This window comes from Eumetopias jubatus, unplaced genomic scaffold (genome assembly GCF_037043125.1).
Source record: "Eumetopias jubatus isolate StellerSeaLion01/CBP00866 unplaced genomic scaffold, mEumJub1_p1.0 scaffold_3, whole genome shotgun sequence".
NCBI lineage: Eukaryota > Metazoa > Chordata > Mammalia > Carnivora > Otariidae > Eumetopias > Eumetopias jubatus.
The window spans coordinates 149,385,277-149,406,126 of NW_028274809.1; the positions used below are offsets into that span (position 1 = coordinate 149,385,277).

A 20,850-nucleotide genomic window follows, 5' to 3' on the forward strand; every position below is an offset into this window, starting at 1 on the left:
AAAGATTCTTTCTAATCTTATAGAATTAAGATTCTAATGGCAGGTGACCTTTGCTTTACAGATTAGCCAACTAAGCAGTTTTACAAAGGTAAGTGGGCTAATTCAGCGGTTGGCAATCAAACTAATATTTAGTGTCCTGGCTCCCAGCCCCCTTGTCCAGTGCCCTTTTCATAGAATTCCTAAATCACATTTCATGGTATGCATGCACTAAGAGTTGAATTCTACTTATTTCTCCAGAGCTTGTTGGTCTGATAAATACCACATTTCTCTTCATTCAGGCTGGTCTGTATTTGAATTTCATGAGCAGCTATAGAGTAAGATGGCTAAAGCCTCAGGAAATAAAGCTGGGGTTTTTGCTGTAATGGGATTTCTTCTATTAAGTCAAATAGTTCACTGATATTTGAAAGTATATAAATATTAGTTTATAAACTGATTGTTTATTCATTGAAAATTGCTTGATTTCACAAATTCTATTCCTCACATAAAACCCAGACTCAAAGTTTCAAGTGTTAACAATCAAAAAGGCAAATAATGTCAGAGTAGTTAAGAGAAACGTACTCAAAAACCACAATGGTTCTGTGAATTGTTCAGCATAACTACTATACCTTACACTGTTTTTGCCATGATGTATACATTGACTTGTGCTATTCATGGCAACCACTAGCCATGTGGGGTTGTTTAAATTAAGAGTTCAGTTTCTTAGTTGCAGTAGCCACATGCTAAGTCCTCAAGAGCCACATGTGGCTAGTGGCTCCCATACTGATGAAAGCACACATAGAAAGTTTCTATCATCACAGCAAATTCTATTGGATAGCGCTAGTACAGTCCAGTGGAGAAATGGGATACAAAATACTGAATTTTAAAAGGACAAGAAGTCACAGTATTATTTCACTAAAGAAATAGAATGTGTCCTTAAGATACAAAAATAATGTCTTTAAATTCACTGTGAATATAGAGCCTAGGAAAAATGCCATGTCCTACCTTCACCTGTGGTCCATCTAACAGGCCCTAATCATGAAAGTACTAAGAACAGGACAGCTTCCAGTAGGGTTGAGAGTCACAAAGTACCACCACCGCTCTCCTAACAAAAATGAGCCAGAAAACCTCCCCAGTTACAGCTGTTTTCAACCCATCAGGGGGATGAGGGCACAAGGAAACCTGGAAGGACCACTGGGAAGTGACAAGTTGCTTCGATCCCTGACAAACAGCTACAGACTAAGAAGTTAAACAAGGATAAAAATATAAATAACCAGCAAAATTTTTTAACTACTGCCAGCATGGGTTCTGGCAGGAGACACTCAAATTCCAAGGAGCCCCAGTCCTGAAGCAAGTCTACACCCACCTACTGACACTTTCCCTCAGGCCTTCACCAACTGCATGGGTTAATCCCCCAAAGGCTGGAGGGAGGCAAGATGTCCAGAGGCATGAAGCGTCCCAGGTGGCCTCTCCCCAGGCAAAGAGACTGCCCTCCCAAAGACTCTGAATTAGGCAAAAAGACGGGAGAGAAGCCCCAAAGACATTCTGGCCCGTCAGAGAATCAGTGATGGCTGCCACTGAAGGCCGGGGTCAGATACCAGGTTGGTGAGATCTCCCGAAGAAACCGAGCCAGAAATGCAACTGAAAACACAAAGAACTCTATATTAACCGTGAAAAGGGCATCAGAACTTTAAAGCAGAGTTATCCCAGTCTTGAATATGAACAGTTCAGTCGTAAAGCCAAAAGCAGAATGCCAGAATCTCATTCATGCTAAGCGATCTTGAAGGCCCAGAGGACACTAATCAAACTAAAGCAGCACCTTTGCCAAGCCCAGCTCAACGAGACATCACACGGACTCAGTCCCCCATTCTAGCAGCCTGAAGAAAGGCACCTTCTTTGAAGTATTATTTCATTTCCACAGTATTCAAATAAAATGTCTACCATATAATCAAATACTGCTAGATTCACGAAGGACCTAGGAAGTGTCAGCCAGAGTCAAAGAGAAGCAGACCTAGAGATGGCCTGGATGATGGACTTACCGGTCAGATCATCTCAAAGGATATTTAGAAAAATGCTTAAGAATATAATGAAGAGCAGACACAAAGTAGGACATGGGCAATTTTAGCAACTAAGTCACGGAAATTATTCTTAAAAACACATTAGAAATTTAAATTGTATCAACAAAGAATTCATAGATGAGCTTCAGAGTAAAATGAACACTGCTAAGAACTGGTGAACTTAAACCCAGACCAACAAAAAGCATGCAAACTGAAACACCATGGAAAAGGGGAAAGAAAAAAAGAACAGAGAAACCAAGAGCTGAGATACAATATGAAGCGCTGTGACACAAGTGTAATGGAGGGCCAGAAAAATAAAATGGTACTGAAGACCTATTTCAGGAGATAATGACTGAAATAACTGATTTTTTAGGAATCAATTCATGGCTACCAGAAGCAGAGCCATGAAGGAAGCATACCAAGACAAACAAGCCCACAGCTAGGCACCTCAGTCAAGCTGCTAAAAATCCAAAGTAAATGGCAAACCATAAAAGCACACCCAGACATATGAAGACACGTTATATACAAGATAAAAATGACACAAATAACTCATTTCTCCCCAGAAACTACAGCAAAAGGCAATGGAAGGGCATCTTTAAAGGACAAGAAAACGACTGTCATCGTGGGATTCTATATCCAGTAAAAGTATCTTTGGAAAATAGAAGCAGAATGAAACACTTTTAGACAGCCAAAACTTGAGACCTGTACTACAAAACATGCCAAAAGGAGTTTTTCAGGCTGAAAAAAAAAAAAAGATACCAGATAAAATCCCAGATCTATAAAACAAAGAACAGAGATGTTATTCTATCAGATGTTTATAATTTTTAAAAAAGACTATATTCAACTCAAGTTGAATTACAATCAAGTGGGAGAGACAAGCATATAAAGAGGCTTACATATGGTATAAAAAATGTAGCAAGAGGTATGGACAATGAATTACAGCAGCAGAGAAAAGAACATCCAACTCATCAACATAAATACTCCTTTACTTTGGAAATAACCCAGAAACATACAATTGTCTCCACATGATTAGAGGTCCCAAAGTGAGCAACCCTATGTACCTCAGCACCCCAATTCTTGATACTTGTTTTAAAAAATGAGACCAAAAATTCAGAAATGGGACTGGTTCCTCCACCTGTCTTCTGAATCACTACTTCATTGCTGTAACTTCTCTACAGTGATCAATTCCTGAGTGTTAAACCTATGCTGACTCCACACACCACACACACACACACAAATAACTTAATATGTTAAACTCATAATGAAGTGAAATTAAGCAAATCATTAATGCATCAGTATTATAAATGTAAACACGTCAATGAATGGGAATAGTAAGCGTAGCAATTCACAAGCTAGTTTGTGAATCTATAACCTAATGGTTCCATCAGTGATAGTTATCAAAAAAACTTAATTTTCGCCACAAACCAAAACTTTCTAAAGATTCTTTCAAAAATCACTGAGCCCCTTCTGTATTCTATACACTGTGTTAAAAGCTTGAAAGGTAGCATCAGGCTGAATGCATTTGTTTAATTTTTACAATAAGGAAACTGCCTGGCTAAATAATAAAGGACGAGCTCCAAAACACTTTTATATTTAACAATTTCATAGTATTTAACTTATACAACCGCATAAATGAAAAAAAATCCATTATGTTTTTAGAAGTAGAACTGCATTTATATCAATAAACAGCATAACTGTACAACAATAAAAGAGAATGAGCACACCTCCCCCATACGCTTAGCACCTAAACTCTGGGGGAAAGTTGGATTTTATTCAAGTGGAAAACAATTTCACACATTACCACTAGGATAGCTAAAGGCAAGGTAGGAAAAATTGGCCCAAGGAGCCATAGGAGAAAAATACATACGATCTTCCTATGCTAGAACAGTAAATTCAATTTGTTGAATACCTCGGGCTTAGAGTAAAAGCATCCCCAAGTACATGATGCTTTACTGAGCACTACAGGTAGATTCCTATAATCTGGGCACTACTGACAAAGCTAGGTGCAAAATGAACTTTACTATCAAATCACTTTAAACGTTCTAAGGGTTTTTTTTGGGGGGGGGACATTTGGGAAGGGGTTTTTGTTTCAAGGGAGGATGCTGTGACTGCATGCAGAAATGGCGGGGGGCGGGGCGGCAGGGTGAGAAACACTCCTAATGTATCTTTCATGGAATTATTCATACAATTTGCTTGAAGCAAGGTACAATGGAACCCAAGAGCAAAAGTTTTAAATGCTTCTGTCCATACATACACAATATAAATCCCCATTACGCGGACTAGAAGTTGGTTATTTTTGCATTTGGCAATTTGGGAGGTTTCCCAATTTATGCATTGCATAGCTACTTTTCATTTTACGCGAATTCTCTTAAAGTTGAGCTAGAAACACAACCCAAGAAGGTGAACCACACCAACGACTTGCCTTTGTTAAAGATTTGGTTAAACACACAGAAGACTGAGAGAATTCTATTTTAAAGCTATTTGGAGGTGGCACACCACACTGAATTAATATGGCTTCAGCTGTGTCTGGGGTGTACGGAGTTTTATAAATTAATATCACTTATCTTCACGGGAAGTTAAATGAGCACCCTACTGAGTATTATCTCACACTGATAATCAGTAATTACAGTTTAAATAAAAATTAATTAAACCAAAAACAGGCTCTAAAAAACTATCTGGATTTTAAGCTGTAGTGTAACACTGTAATAGTGACAAAGTTCTATTACAGTGTTTTAAATACTAACAGCAGTGATTTTTTTTAATTTAAAAAAGATACCCTAATTATTAGCCATTTTAAATTTGAAAAGTCTGAGAAAGTATCCTAAATGTACTTCCTTAGAACCTCTAAGAGTACCTATTTTCATGCAATCCAAGAGAATTAAGCAAATAAAAGTTCATTGTAATTTTAAGTCAATTCCATGTGAATGCATACCTGAAATCCAGAAAAAAACTTAAAATTATCCACCAATTTTCATGCAATCCTGTACTATATTTAAGAAGAACATGGGGTACCTGGGGTGCCTCATTCAATTGAGTGTATGACTCAAGTCATGATGGGGGGGGGTGGGAAAAGGGGGCAGTAGTGGTGAGACGGAGCCCTGCATCCAGGCTCTGCGTTCAGCAGGGAGTCTGCTTACTTCTCTCTTTCCCCTTTCCCTCTGCCCCTCCCCCTGCTTGCGCTCTCTAAAATTAAACCTTTAAAAAAATAAGGAAAAAAAAACCTAACCGCTAAAAATCGCTTGGCTTTTTAATTAACTTCATTACTAAACAAGCAACTTGCTGATTAAAAAACTGGCTCCAGCGTCTCACTCCTGAATCCTGCCCAGCCACCTGCTTGCTGCGCCACCCTAACCAACCTATTTAAATCTTCCACGATAATACCTACTGGAAACAAAACTGCTTCTCACCTTTCAGCTTTGGGTTGAAAGGCCTGAAATGCCTTTGGTGACCACTATCACGTGGGTCCTCATACTCCCCATTATCATTGCACACAGGTTATTCCCTTTTTATGTCCTTTCATAAGACTTATAAAAACATGTCATTTCTCCATTTATTTTGAGAAGGCTGACAGTCTCTTTCCCACTAAAATATAAGGGCCATGATAGACTAACCATCAATGGTCTTAATCACTGTGGTAGCCAGTCTCTAAGACAGTCCCAAATAATCCTGCCTTGGATAACCAGTAGGATACTATGGAAATTATGGAGTATCCAAGACTAGATCATAAAGACCTCACAGCTTTTGTCTTGCTCCCTCTTGGGTCACTCAGTCTGGGGTATGCCGGCTGCCACCCAAGAAGACACTCAAGACCTAAGGGTAGGTCCACATGGCATGGAGCTGAGCTAAAGAAACTAAAGAGGCAGAGAAGCCTCTTGCCAACAGCCATGCCAGTGTGCCATCTTGGAAGCCTGGCTGAGCCTTCAGATGACTTATTATATAGCCAACAGAGGACTAATAGCTCCTCAGAGATTAAGACTTTTATATACTGTAGCCAACATCTTCATTACAATCTCATGGGACTGTAAGCCAAAAACCACATACCTAAGCAACTACCAAATTCCTGCCCCCAGAAAAAGTGCAAGGAACTGAACGTTTTCTGTTTTAAGTCACTAGTTTTGGGGTAATTGTTAACATAGCAACAGGTAACTGTTACAGTCACTGCTGTTATGTTCAGCCTAGAGCACAGAATCCAGCAAATAGCTAGCAATCCATTAACATGTGAAGGTATAAGTGAATGAGCAATTACTGGATAAAATACATTAGACACAGTACTGTCCCTGAAGAGGCTCACCACTTGATGGAAAAACAGAAGCTACTAAAGGTAAAATACACAGATGCCCCCAAGAAAAATCATAAGCCAAGTAAATTAGCAACAGATAGTTATAAGTGATTCTAGGGTGAGGGAAACTCAAAAGAGGCTTGGAAAGAGGATACATCAGGGAACCCTGTGAGGCTGATGGGAGAATTATGGGAGAGGACACATGTTGACAGCCCAAAGACATGCTTGCCTGTTTCCATGGTCCTTACTAAAACGGTGGTGATATCAGTATTACTAAGATCGAACACCGTCAGTGAGAAACTGGCTGCTCATCATTGCAGGTGTAAAGAGCTAACCATCCCAGCCTGAGGCCACAATCCTAGCACTCAGTAACAATTCCCACCAAGCCACCCACTATTGCACTCGAACTTCAATAGCTCTCAGTGTTAGAAATGGCCCTTCCTGGCCTTAAATTTAGATTTTAGGGAAGTTATAAGACGTTCTTTAGCAAGAGGTTTTGACAAGAAAGTTTACCATCACCCCCCAGAAATGTACCTACCTACAGTAATTCAATTTAAATTTCATAGGGTAGCTTATTAAATAGGAAGCATACTCATTAGATTATTAAAATTCCTTGAAAATAAATTACAATACGCAGTCTGTCTTCTACAGCCAACTGTCACAGGGCAGCCAGTGAAGACGCCCACATAGGAAAGACCAGAGGCCCCCAACAACTATCAGCACCAACTTCCCAGTCAGGCGTGAACACCCTATAAATGGATTCTCCAGCCCCATGAAGGCCTCACAGGACTGCAGCCTGAGTCAACGTCGTGCTTAGAATCTCATGAAAGATGTCAAACCAGCACTATCCCACTATGCTGCTTCCAAATTTTAGACCCAAACAACTGAAATGTTATTGTTTTAACCCACTCAGCTTTAGGATAATTATATAAACAACAGAAGACTAATACAGAGCTCCTCATAGAATACTTTTAAATGCCTAAAATAGAATTACAACAAAAACAGTGTTATGAAATTTTAAAACTTTATGGTAATAGGTCTTCATGAACTCATTATATAACATGCAGTAATAGGAAATCTAATTTCAACATAGTGTTGAACACAAACCACCTTTTGAAGTATCTCCAATAACTAACATGCTTTGAAGATACCCGTTTTCTGTGGTAATCAAGTCACAGGTCAAATCCTACTGTGTGTGTGTGTTTGGAATTTTTTGTTTTCACCTATATTCATAATTTTAAAAAAGCTAAGTTTTACTTAAAGATTAATGAAAATAAAGATTTAATCTTTTTTCCGTCCAAGTTCAAGGACACCATGAATTATACCACCAAACCTCTGGTGGTCCATGGCTTGCAGTTTAAGAACCCCTGGTAGGTCTAGAATAACAAAGAGGGGTGGAAAGGTAAACAACTCAAGTTCTAATGCCTTTCACGCGTTAGTGGCAGAAACTACATAGAAGGCCTCAAGTTGAGACCAACCAGGAGAACTGCACCAGAAATGCTCAAAAAGAGCTGGAAGTTTTTGAAGGAAGAAGCCAACAGGAATGTAAAACCTTCAAAGAACATCTAGGTTTCAACTGGAGCAAGAAGGAAAACAAACATTCAAAGACAGGCTTTGACTGCCAATGGGCAAAGTAGGAGGGCTGGAGAAGACTGGAGGAGTTGGGAGAGGAAGGTCAGAGAAAAAGAATAGATGGACCTGGATAGGGAGAGAAGCTTCTAGGTGCAGATACGGACGGACGAGGACTTCTGATGTTGACTTAGATCAACAGAAAGGTCGTTTGAATTGTAGCGACTAATGAAAACTAATGAGGAAACAAATCATGAAACCATATAGACCGACTCTTCTTAAATCATCTTCTCTCTGTCCCGACTGCCACTGTCCTACCTCGGGACACTTGGACAACAGCCACGGCTTCCTCGCTTGCCTCTAGGTCTGCTCTGTCCCTCTACCCCCAATCACTCTCGGAGCTACTCTCTATACGGATATTTTGATCTTCCTGAAATGCAAATCCAATCCTGTCCCTCACTCCTATGCTTAAAACCTTTCAATCTTTGCATCCCCATTACTCAGAGAAGGACATTCCAATCTTACCATGGCTCAACAAGGTCCAGCTTAATCTGAACTGCACTTTCTCTCCAATCTCTTCACCACTCCACCCTTACACTGTAGGATCCAGATGTAATGAAAATGCCAGAGTCTCTTAAATGTGCATGTTGTTCCTTATGCCTAAAACCTATCCACAACCACAACTCCTATCCCATCCCCTTAATCTGGCTCATTTCAACTCCATCTTCAGCTCTTAGTTAACTACATCTTAGGTAGGAGCCTTCCTGACACAAGACTAAGCAAGATGCCCACAAGTCTGATGTCTGCCATTACATAGTACAAACACTATTCTGAAACTACCTCTACCATATGTTTACTCAACCACGGTATTAAGTCCTTAAGAGGAATTATTTTATTCACTACTGGACCTACTCCTGGAACTTAGCATTGTCCAAAGCATATAGTGGGTGTTCTATTGATTTTTGGTAAGTGAATAATAAATAGTTCCCTATCTTCCATGTCTGGGATACAAGCCATTGCTTCTTGCTTTGCTAATTCCTTCCCAAAAATATCAGGAAGAACTCCAAGTGTCATGCCTTTTATATATCAAGAATAACTTAGACTCTTACCAACACTGATCCATTGAGCATTAGTCCCCTAGACTGAGAACCTTGAGTTCTATAACGTAACATCAGGTGGGAAGAAAAATATCCACTCAAAGACAATCACTTAAAAAGAATATTCAAAACACCAAAGTTATACCTACTCACATCTTTAATTCTAATTTCTTGTGTAAAAATATTATTATATACAAAGGAAATAAGTTAGCTCTGTAATACTTTTTAGAAGACATAAACGAGTAATACCCATAAACAAAAGTCCCCCGAAAACATCAACAATTGCTTTCTACTTGCCAACCCAACATTTCCATTAGGAATCCATTCAGTTAGTACCAAGTAAAATTATCAGAGTAAAAAATTACAACAACTCCTGCCAGCTTAGATTCCAACTTGTCCTTCAGAAGTAGCTGAAAGGTCACCTTCTCTACCAAGTCTTCTCCCAACATCAAAGCTGACCTTACCACTTCCAATGAACCCTATATACAGAGCAATGGGCCTGGGACAGTATTAGTATATACCTATACAAGTGTAAACTGTATACATCTGCTTCCCCACTGTTCCCAGATGCAGAGGCGGTCATATCTCTCTTTGTATTCCTATAAGAGTATTAACTATTCAAATGCTTAATGAAGGGATGAAAGGATGAACAAATCTGCACACCCCACTACATCTTCGTATATTCAACTCTGAGAGCTCTTGATCTTATTCCCAAGTTTCCACTGATTTGAGTAGGAGCTCTCTAAACTATCCCATAAATATTTAAAGATTCTAAGACAGTACTTAAGTGTTACTACTGAAAACCTAAGTACAGGAAGCTCTAATTAACTCATATTAATGGGCTCAGAAAGGCTCACCTGACTTAGTGAATAATTTAAGCTTACAGAACTTATTTGATGTATTTTACCACATACATTCAGGTGTCCCAGTCCATGCTGGTTTATCTACTTTACACAGAAGAGTTTCTTTTGAATATCATTTCAAAGAAAAAACTGGAAAATATCACTCTTTGTATTATTCGTGGTTTTTAAACGTACCAAGGCAATAGAAGTTCATAAAAGGTTTTATGTCCTATTAGGCCAATAAGAAAAAAATTTAAGTCATTCTTTTAAATTAAGTTTTTTTTTTTTAAAGCTGATGATGTTCTATTAACTGACTTGCGAGACACATAATCAGATAAAATTATTTACTTTCATAAGTACAAGGTCCAATTTAGCATATATCCCACAAGGGATGTCACATCTAGGTAGGTCCAAGAATAGCCTGCGGGTAGACAAAATGCAGTCCTGTCAAGCGTATTCATCTGGGCAACTCATCCTCGAGCAGACCAGTCTCACAAAACACACTCAGGAACATGCTGGAGTCGTCTGGTAGCATTTACGTCAGGTCAGTCACAAGGCCCACTGAGAACAGTGAAAACTTCTGAAAGCACTCATCAGAACCTGCACCCACGTGATACCTTCAATGGTTCTAAGACCACATTCCTGGTGGGGAAATTTGAGGGGAACCAGGAAAGCCCACAGTTCTATCTGGGAGCAGACTGCCATTGCTAGATCTGTCAAGTGGCTTCCATACAGTTTTTCCATGTCCTTCACAATTAAAGGAAAAAAAAAAAAAACTCCTATTCTTTACCTGTTGACACCTCTCAGTCACACACATCACTATTCCTTCGGGATAAAGGTTTCTCAGTTTTATTTACTGGAAATACTAAAAATAACTCATTTCTAATCATAAAAAACTTCTTAGAATATGTTTTTACAATTTTAATTCTCAGAATTAAGATCAATGAGTAGGATACAATTTTTCCTTATCAATTTAAAAGTCAGAAGTCTCATAGAAATGGCTTCGGGGGAAAAGCAGTCTGGAATCAGTCTGCCATAGTTTTTTCTCACAGCCCCCATGACATTGAACAAATTATTAAATCTCTCTTGCCTCAGTTTCTCCATCTTTCAATATGGGAATGGTAATTTTCACAACAAGCTTCTAAGTGGGCATTAAGTATTTATAAAGCTAACATTTAGAACACTACTCAGCACACAGCTAACAATTACAGGGTCTTTATGTTGACTAAGAAATGCCTATCAAGTTAGAGAGGCAGGGTCCTACTATAAAGGCCTTAAAGACCATATTAAAGAGCTCAGGCTTGACTTATACATAACCGGCACACCTAAGCAGTTTCAAATGAGGTAAAATATGGTCAGATATATAACTTAGGTGGGTCAGCCTGCTGTGCACTAAGCTGGCTTTTTAGGGAGCAACAGAAAGTTGTTTGAGAATCCAGACAAGAGATAGGGAGCCTTGTGCTCTGATAGAAGGAACTGAGAAAAGGAAAAAGATGCAAGAAATCATCAAGAAGCTACCTTCTATGAGAATATAGGAATGCAAAGAAACTTCAGAGGAAAGAAAGTCAAAGGTTTCATTTGGGGCATGTAGAGTTTCAAGTATGGATGAGACATCCATATGAAGGTATTCAGTAGGACAATGCAGTAATAGGTCTCAACTTAAAAGTCATAGACAAAGACATGGACTCAGGTGATAACCCCAGTCCAGTACTATCTACAGAGGAGAGCAGTGACTGCAGGAAAGAAACCTGATAAATAATAGTTTAAGATCGGCAAGGAGAACCACCTGGGTGGCTCAGTCGGTTAAGCATCTGCCTTCGGCTCAGGTCAGGATCTCAGGGTCCTAGGATCAAGTCCCGCATCGGGACTTGCTGCTCAGCAGGGGAGTCTACTCCTCCCTCTCCCCACCCCCCACTCATGCTCGTTCTCTAATAAATAAAATCTTTAAAAGAAAAAGATAGGCAAAGGAAAACCACACAAAATAGAAAAGGTCATAGGGATACCAAAAAAAAAAAAAAATCAAAGTTTGTGTCCTGCAAGCCAAGAAGTATTTGTTCAAAGAGGAAGGCAATAACTATCAAGTATAGCCAATAAAATCTAGTAAATTTCCAAAGACTACAACTTAATGACTATTACTGGGGATAAAAGTACTCATTTCATAATGAAAGATTTACTGCAATCCCAAGTATATATGCACTTAATTGCAGAGCTTTAAAATATATGAAGCAAAACTGATAGAACTGAAGAGAAAAATCCAGAATTATAGTTGGAAACTTCCCACTTCTCTCTCAATTGTTAGAGCAAGCGAACAGAAAAATCCAGAATATATGAATAACACTGTCAACCAACAGGACTTATTTATAGACCAATTCTAAAACAAGCAGAATGCACATGTAACATTCACAAAGATAGACCACATTCTGGGACAGAGAGCAAGACTCAGAAAATTGAAAATGATTGAAGTCACACAAACTATGGTCCCTGGCCACAAGAGAATTAAGTTTTAGGTAACAGAAAGATCAGGAAAAGCCCCAAATATTTAAAAGTTAAACACAGACCTAAATAACCAATGAGTTAAAGAAGAAATCAACAGGAAATTAGAAGATATTTTGAATATCTAGAAAATGATACAGCTAAACTAGCTCTCAGAGGAAAATTTATAGTGTAATTTTTTTTTTTTGTTAGGAAGCAAAAGCCTCAAATCAATTATGCACATTTCTATCTTAAGAAATCATAAAAAGATTAAGGCAAAAGGAAAGATAAAAACAAAATCATCATCCAGAAATTAATGAAACCTAAAGCTGGTTCTCTGAAAAAGATCAATGAATTTGACAAATCTCTACCCAGACTAATCGGGGGGGGGGGGGAGACAAGTTATTTATCAGGATGAGAAAGGGAGAAATCATTACAGATTCTACATTTAAAAGGATAAGGAAATATCACAAACTAATTCAAAAATATGTATATGAAAAAATTCCTTGAAAGCCCAAGGCCCACTCAAGAATAATTTGAATGGGGCGCCTGGGTGGCTCAGTTGGTTAAGCGACTGCCTTCGGCTCAGGTCATGATCCTGGAGTCCCGGGATCGAGTCCCGCATCGGGCTCCCTGCTCAGCGGGTAGTCTGCTTCTCCCTCTGACCCTCTTCCTTCTCGTGCTTTCTATCTCTCATTCTCTCTCTCTCTCAAATAAATAAAATCTTTAGAAAAAAAAATAATTTGAATGGCCCTATATCTTGTGATAGACATTACAGGAGAGGAATGGCAAATAAGCACAATAAAAGATACTCACCATCATTAGTCTTTAGGAGAAACAGTTTGTCAGTTTCTTATAAAGTTAGTCATAGTTACCACTTGATTCCCCTTCCAAAATGAAAACATGTCCACAAGAACTGTACTCAAATGTTTGCAGCTTTATCAGCCCCAAAAACTGGAAACCCAAACTAGTTTATAAACTAGTATTACCAATTGAATACTACTCAGTAATAAAAAGAACAAATTTCTGATACACCCAAAGCATTAGAGGGGTCTCAAAAGCATTATGCTAAGTAAAAGAAGCTAGACACAAAGGCAACACACTAAGGGATTCCGTTTATAGGAAATCCTAGAAACTGAACTGTATAGTTCAGAAAGCAGATTCATGATTCCCAAGAGCCAAGATGGGGACGGCCGGTGGGGGGGGGGGGGATATTGACTGCAAAGGGCACAGAGGAAATCTTTTGGGGTGATGGAAAGCTTTTACAGCATAATCCTCATGTATGCATGATTGTATACATTTGTCAAAATTCATCAGATTATACCCATAAAATTGGCACATGTTGTAAGTAAATGTTTCCTCAAAAACAAAACAACGCATGTTCCTACCTATACCACGAGTACGGTAAATGCATAGTTCTCCAAGCATTTCGGCAGTATTTCTCCCTTAAAAACCTCCATCACGAGGGATACCAAGTCTCCAGAGCGAAAGGAGTCCTGCGCAGTCACACTGCTAGTAAGCGGCAGAGCCAGCACCCGAACCCAGATTTCCCCTTTCAGCTACACGTCATAAAGTGAAGAGCAGACACTTGGAGAGACCAGAGGACGTCCTCTGGTTGCCCTCTGGGCCAAGGTCTGTTTTCAAGCTCTACTTGTGAGCCACGTGTGGAACAAGAAATCAATGTAGTGGATTCGATCTGCACCCACAACTTTTTTAATGGAAGGGAAAAGCGTGGAAAAGATCAGAGTTCACTATGCTCAGAAACGTGAAATAATCATACATAAAACTGTTTCAACTGCGGGAGAATTTATACGTGTCTGTGTACTGGGCTACAAAAATGAAGGGTACTTCTTACTGTAGGTCTCAGCCAAGAAAATTTGAAAATCATTGCTGCAAGCCACACCAGAGATTACGACAGTAATACTGGCTGCAGGAGGGATAAAAGAAGAGTCAGTAGGAGCCCCACACTTGAGACAAATGGTTGGGAGGGACAGTAAGCAAGTCAAAACGACTTCTAGTCAAAACGCAAGAACACTCTGGACACAATGATGGAGGATTCAGCATTGTGTCATCCACGTTCAATTTCTTCCTGTTTACCTTTCCAATCCCGGCTCCCTTCACTGCCCCAGTCTCAATCTTTTTGTCTCTACAATGACAGCACTCTTTTTAACCCAGGCAAAGACAATGGATGGTTGTAAACTAAATGACTTTTTCACCTTGGATTGCACTTCATACATCGTGACTGCTCAGGTATTTGTAGAACGAACACGGTTTCACGTATATGAACTCTGCCCAGGGATCTCAACACTACAGCAATACTTCCTTCCTGCAACCGGACAGTGTCGATGAAATTTTAACTCAAGAAATCACCTTGAAATGTGAAGTTTTTTTGTAGGCCTTCAACAAAGCGACTTAAAGAAATGGGTTAACATTAATGCTTCCCAGAATGTTTCAAAACAATGTTTCTAAAATACTTATTCAAAGATGTGACCACAGCTGACACCATTTTATGCACCTTCTCTCAAGTTCTACCCAAAACATGCTATTCTCACATTAAAAAGTTCTAAATTGGGGCGCCTGGCTCAGTCGGTTAAGCATCTGCCTTCGGCTCAAGTCATGATCCCACCTCTGCCTGCTGCTCCCCCTGCTTGTGCTCTCCCTGTCAAATAGATAAAATCTTTAAAAAAAAAAGTTCTAAATAAAAAATACACATGCAACATATATGTTGTGGGGTCGCCACCTTTAATTAGAAAACACATTGCCAGCACACATCAAAGCATCCATGGCAAATGCTCCCCTGAGCTCTAACTCACCAGAAACAGTTAACAGAGGCCCCAAGATAACCAGCTACCCTTTCCTTCCTCCCTCCCTCCCTCCAAGTTCTGCACTGGTCTGTGAGCATATAAGGCTTAACTGCAAATGCATCACATCACCCTACTGTCTATACGTTGGGAAATATTTTTAAAAGGGGTCAAAAAAGGGACAGAAATGAATACAGCAGTTCAACATACTTCAGCCTAAGTGAAACTCAAAACTTTATGAGGCAAGTAGAGGAGGTATTAGTCCCGCTCTACAAGTGATCAAATTAATTGATTTGCCAAGGTCAAAGAGCTGAGAGGTGAAGTTGTTTTTCAACAAGAGTTTTCTGATTCCTAATCCAATGCTCTTTCGACACTGCATCAATGAGTAAGGTTTGCTTTTCAGTGTGTCTTCAAGATAGCCAGGCTTCTTCTCTAAGCTCCACAACTATGTATCCAGCCGCCTGAACTAGATGCCTGCTTGATCCTTCTCTGGACTTAAGCGCTGACCTGCTCAAGAGCCAGGCTAAAGCACAAGAGCAGAAGCGAACAGCGAGAGCTGGGGAGACAGCAGTTCAGTCAGCTGGTCAAGGGGAAAAAGGCCAAGGAGGAATCTCGAAGAGTCACGTGTACATCGAAGATAGAGGCAAGGCAACCATCAGTGATCCAGGCAGGTGGTCAGAAAGTCCGACAGCAAGCTCTTGTCATTTGTTTTTTGTTTTGTTGTTAAAGCTTCTTTACCCTAGGCAAAGACAGGAGTCCATCTCTGGAAAGCCTAAACAGGACCAAGCCATCCCCCGGGCCAAGGAAACCACAATAGTAGGCAAGTAATCAAAAACAGGGATTCATTCTTTTATTCCTTCAATGAAAAACTAGTGAAAATGCTTGGGGCACCTGGGTGGCTCAGTTGTTAAGCGTCTGCCTTCGGCTCAGGTCATGATCCCAGGGTCCTGGGATCAAGCCCCACATCAGGCTCCCTGCTTGGCGGGAAGCCTGCTTCTCCCTCTCCCATTCCCCCTGCTTGTGTTCCCTCTCTCGCTGTGTCTCTGTCAAATAAAATCTTAAAAAAAAAAAAAAAAAACTAGTGAAAATGCTTACCATGTACCAAACATACCTGGAAGTAATTAACACATTGTCTCTTCCTTGATGTTTAAACTGGTGAGAAGGTCATAGAGTGATACACTGCTTTGATAAAAGTACCACACAAGGCACTATGGTAACTTCCCAAAAGTTCTGACCTTCCCAAGCCCGATTACAAGGATGAGGGGAGAGCAGGAATGGAGGCAGAATGGAGAGAGAAGACTATAGTCTTCACTGAGGAGGAGCCCATTTATTAATGTAAGATCAGAGGAAGATGGCTTCCAGAATGACCTGCTAAAGCCACTCTAGGAAAGAATCAGGACTATTTCTAGAACTTAGGGTAGAGGCTGTGGGTTGACAATGTGCAAGGTCAATCATAACGAGGGTAAGAGCGGCAGTTCAATGAAAAAAGGAAAAAAATGTATAGTGCCCATAAAATATGAACAAACCTCACATGTCCTAGAATAGCATTCAGCAATAGAAAGGAACAAAGTAGTGATCAAGGTACAACACGGATAAACCTTGAAAACATTATGCAAAGTGGTCTTTTGTGACTGAATTCTTTATCATGACTCCATTCATAGGAAATGTCCACAAGTGGCAATCTGTAGACCAAGTAGCTTGGCCATTGCTGAGGGCTGCCGGAGTTGGGGGTGAGTGGGGAGTGACTGCTTATAAGTAGGAGGTTTCTCTTCGGGTGACGGAAATGTTCTAAAACTGATTGTGGTGATGGCTGTAGAGCTCTGAATACCCTAAAAACCATTCAGTTGTACACTTTACATGGATGAACTATATGCTATATGAACTATATTTTAATAAGACTATTACAGATCTACCATTGTATATTCTCATGGATGTTCAAACAAAAAAAAAAAGCAGAGGGTTTTATTGCAGTCATAAGCAGCCATTTGAAGGCTAAGTCAGCACAGTAAGCATATGGGTTCGGAACTTTGTGGAACAAGACTGAAGCCACAGCTGCACCACTGGTCAGCTGCGCATACTTGGGCAAACTGCTTACTGAACCTAGCTGACCCTCGGAGCAACTGAGCGCTAACATGAGGACAACATCTACCTTGCAGGGTAAGAAATGACATGTCCTCTGTGTAAGCACTCCATATCGCTACAACTTCCTAAATACTGTTATATGAAGAACGTTATCCAGAAAAGCTTACATCAACCTTCTTTTTCTATTATCCAGAGGAACAAAACAGAACATTCTAATTGAATTTCTTCAATCCTGCATGTCAAGACCTACATCTCATTCAGCTTCACATGTCCACCTTATCCTTTATCATTAGCCAAAAGTTACACTCAAAAATCTATTTTACAAAAATATGTATTTGAATATACAAGAATCTGTAATGGTACTATAAAGTGTTAATTACCTATAAGCAATCCTATTATCAACAGACAGAATAGGAAGGAATGGTTGGTTCTGTTTTTTGAGTTTTTTTTTTTTTAAATACATGCATGAGATTTTAGTCTGGTTTACTTTAATTAGCAACTACATATTTCAAAAAAGCTGAATGTCTTTAGCTACTTTTTTACCTCTTTCTGAAGTGTGCAATTCATCCCCAAAGAATGAGCTGATTTGAATGATTCAAAGTTGACTAACAATTTGTAATTAAACAATTTTTAAATTAACATATCAACTAGTTCCTTTTACTATTTAAAAGCAAAAAAATTTTTTTTTTTTTTTACCAGTTCTGCCTCTATTTTAGCACTATAAAAAAAAACAGCACATTTCCAAAACATGCAGGTTTTTAAGCAGTTTCAAAGGTGTTAGCAGAGCACGCCATCCACATGACATGGTTAAGATTCACAACAAAAGAAATGTTGAGCATAACCTTACCATATCATCCGTCAGGGTCCTAATATTTAAATGCTGCAAATGAAAGAAACCAATCATATCAGTAATTTATAACAGTTTTTTAGTTAATAGAACACATTTAAAAATTCTACAGTGCTAAGTTGAACGTAATTAAATTCCTGACAGTCTAATAAAAAATGAATTATACATTGTTTTAATCACCTTCTCAAGATGGACAAAAGGTACTCTGAATGTGTAGTTTCAAACATTTCCCCAAGATTTCTTGGGCTTGCAAACCTGATAAACTAGAAACCTGTGCTACAATAAATATATGTTCCCAATTAACAATATTAGTTACCATTGAGTATATGGACTTAGGACACAATGGATATGGAGATTTAAAACGTGGAAAAAAATCTGAACCATAAGACAGTGAAACTTTAAATCTACCATTAGCATGCAGTATAGTAGATAATGAAGTACTCTGCTGGCTTAATTAACTTAAACAATTCTAGTAACGAAGAGAGTACTGGAATGACTATTTGCATCTTTAACATCAGTTTGATTTATCACCAGTGGTGACAGTAGACACTTTTCAATTTCATTGCTAGCTTCTTTGAGAACCCTTTTGCTGATTTCCCTGCTAGACAAACATAAGGCCACTTTAGAAAGTGAATAAATTAGTTTCTTACAAAGTGGTGTTCAAAAGAAAAAGCATTTAAGGGGAAAAAGAAGGCCAGAAATCTAAGTTTTATAAATTCTGGAGTCAGGCAAGATTTTGTATTTAAGGAGCTGGAATCAATTTCCAATGCTCCCTCGTCTTAGTCAGTAGCGTTAGACCATTTAAAGGGGCAGAAAAAGGGTCAAGTGCATTCCTAAATAGATCTGATTTTAGAAGTATAAAAGAACATGTGTCAGCATTCATCATGTAACAGCCAGAGTGGCACTAACTTCAACATGGACGGAATGACATTTTTCATGTTTGTATACTGGAATACACCTTTATGCTCATCAATCTATCTCAGTGATGACCCAGATTAAAAAATTGTACAAAGGAAATCACTATCCCAGAGTCTCTTTGACCAAGACATTCCTTCCTCTAGGGCAAGGAATACAGTAACTAGAGGGGCCCAGAATGAGCTTTGTGTATAACCAAAGCTGAATAACTGACCACACTTAACAAGCCACACCACTAGGTTCTAGCCTAAACGCTGTTAAATGGGGGAACAAAGAAGGGACAGTACTGAATTAACAGAACTAGTATTTAATTCTGGGCTAGAAGTGGTCTTCAAATTACCTTCAGCCCTTGAAAATAACAAGCACAGAAGTCCTTACGGGTGGGTATACTCCTGGGCAGAATGGTTAAGATTTCTGAATACTTAGGGCCACAGTCTCTTCCCAGAGGCCATTACTAGAATTAAACGCCAGTCGACAGGGCTCTCAAGTTCGCAGAAAAAGTAGAAAGACTGGGTAGAAAGCAGTAGAAAGACCCCTCCTTCTAACTGCCAGCTGTTATGTACCAATTTCCTGCCAACAGATCTCCAGCCCATTCCACGTGGTGAACTCATCTCTATTCTTCGGCCAGAGATACCGCCCCAATCACAATAGGCATCACACCTGAAAGGGGTCGTTCTGCATTCCTCTCACAAGACAAGAGGAATAGAACCAACTACCAAAACAAGGGCATTCTAGATGGCCTGATGCTTGAAAAGTAAGGCCAAAGACAAAGGATCTGGCTGGAATCCCATTTAGAAAAGTACGCCACGGTAAAAAGAAAACATCTTCTTCAATTAAATAGTCCCAAATACCAGTTTGAGTTGCCTGAGGAAAATGCCATAAAAGCAATGTCGAGAGAATGGAAAAACAATTTTAAAAGCAGCTAGAGCAGAGCCCAAGCAAGATTCATGATTTAAAGACTGCATAAGAGATACAGAAAATACAGTACCAGACAGGAAAAGTTGAGGGGGGGGTGGTTACAGCATGCAAAATACAAAAGATGTAAATAGCCAGAAACATTTTTTATAACTTTGAAGGCCTAAAGCCGCACAGCCCTTTCAAGTTAGAGTTGGACTCATAACTCAAAATACAACAGTCACCCTTACGTAGAAACAAGACGTAAGTTTTGTTTTTTGTTATTGTTTTGGTCATAACTTCTTTGGATCCTTAAACCAGCTGAGAATTTAGCTTTAGTGGCGCCGGGTGGCTCAGTCAGTTAAGCGTCTGCCTTCAGCTGGGGTCATGACCCCGGGGTCCTGGGATCAAGCCCGGCGTTGGGCTCCCTGCTCCTGTGCTTGTGATTTCTCTTTCAAATAAAATCTTAAAAAAAAATCTAGCTTTTAAAAGGACTCCATTTGTTCAATGCTTTGTTTTTTAAAAACTATGTAGGCACATGCATACGCCCAGTTCCTAGCTATATTATAATCTACAAAAAAAGGACATGTGATGAATTATGACAGAATTATAATACAGGGGTAAAAAACTTCCTTCACTTGGATCCTTTTGAGTTTTAACAGTCTGAGAGAAAAGCAAGAAGCCAGTTCCTACTCCTTCTCTGGAAAGCACTTGCCTATCAATTCTCCCCACTACCCACACCACAATCCAGAGAAGCCAGTAGGGCAGGAAATGATGGTAAATTCAAGGACCCACAACAGGACCACAGGTAGTGACCAACAGAGCAAACAGCTGGAAAACCAATCTAAAAATTCTGGTTCCTATATCAAAACAGTGAAGCCAGAATGAGTTTCACTTCAAGATTTAGCTTTCAAAAAAAAGAAAAATTACATAGCTATTTGTTTACACGCAGGCAGTCTGAGACTACTAAAGGCCCATCAGCATTTAAAAATTTAAGTAGGGGCAATTATTCATGCTTT

At 39.4% G+C, this 20,850-nt stretch overlaps 1 protein-coding gene across 1 annotated transcript in view; it reads right to left on the minus strand.

Annotated features, from left to right (window-relative positions):
* DIAPH3 (diaphanous related formin 3) overlaps window positions 1-20,850 on the minus strand; it is a 482,025-nt gene that overhangs the window by 437,067 nt on the left and 24,108 nt on the right. The gene's annotated exons all lie outside the window — the stretch shown is intronic.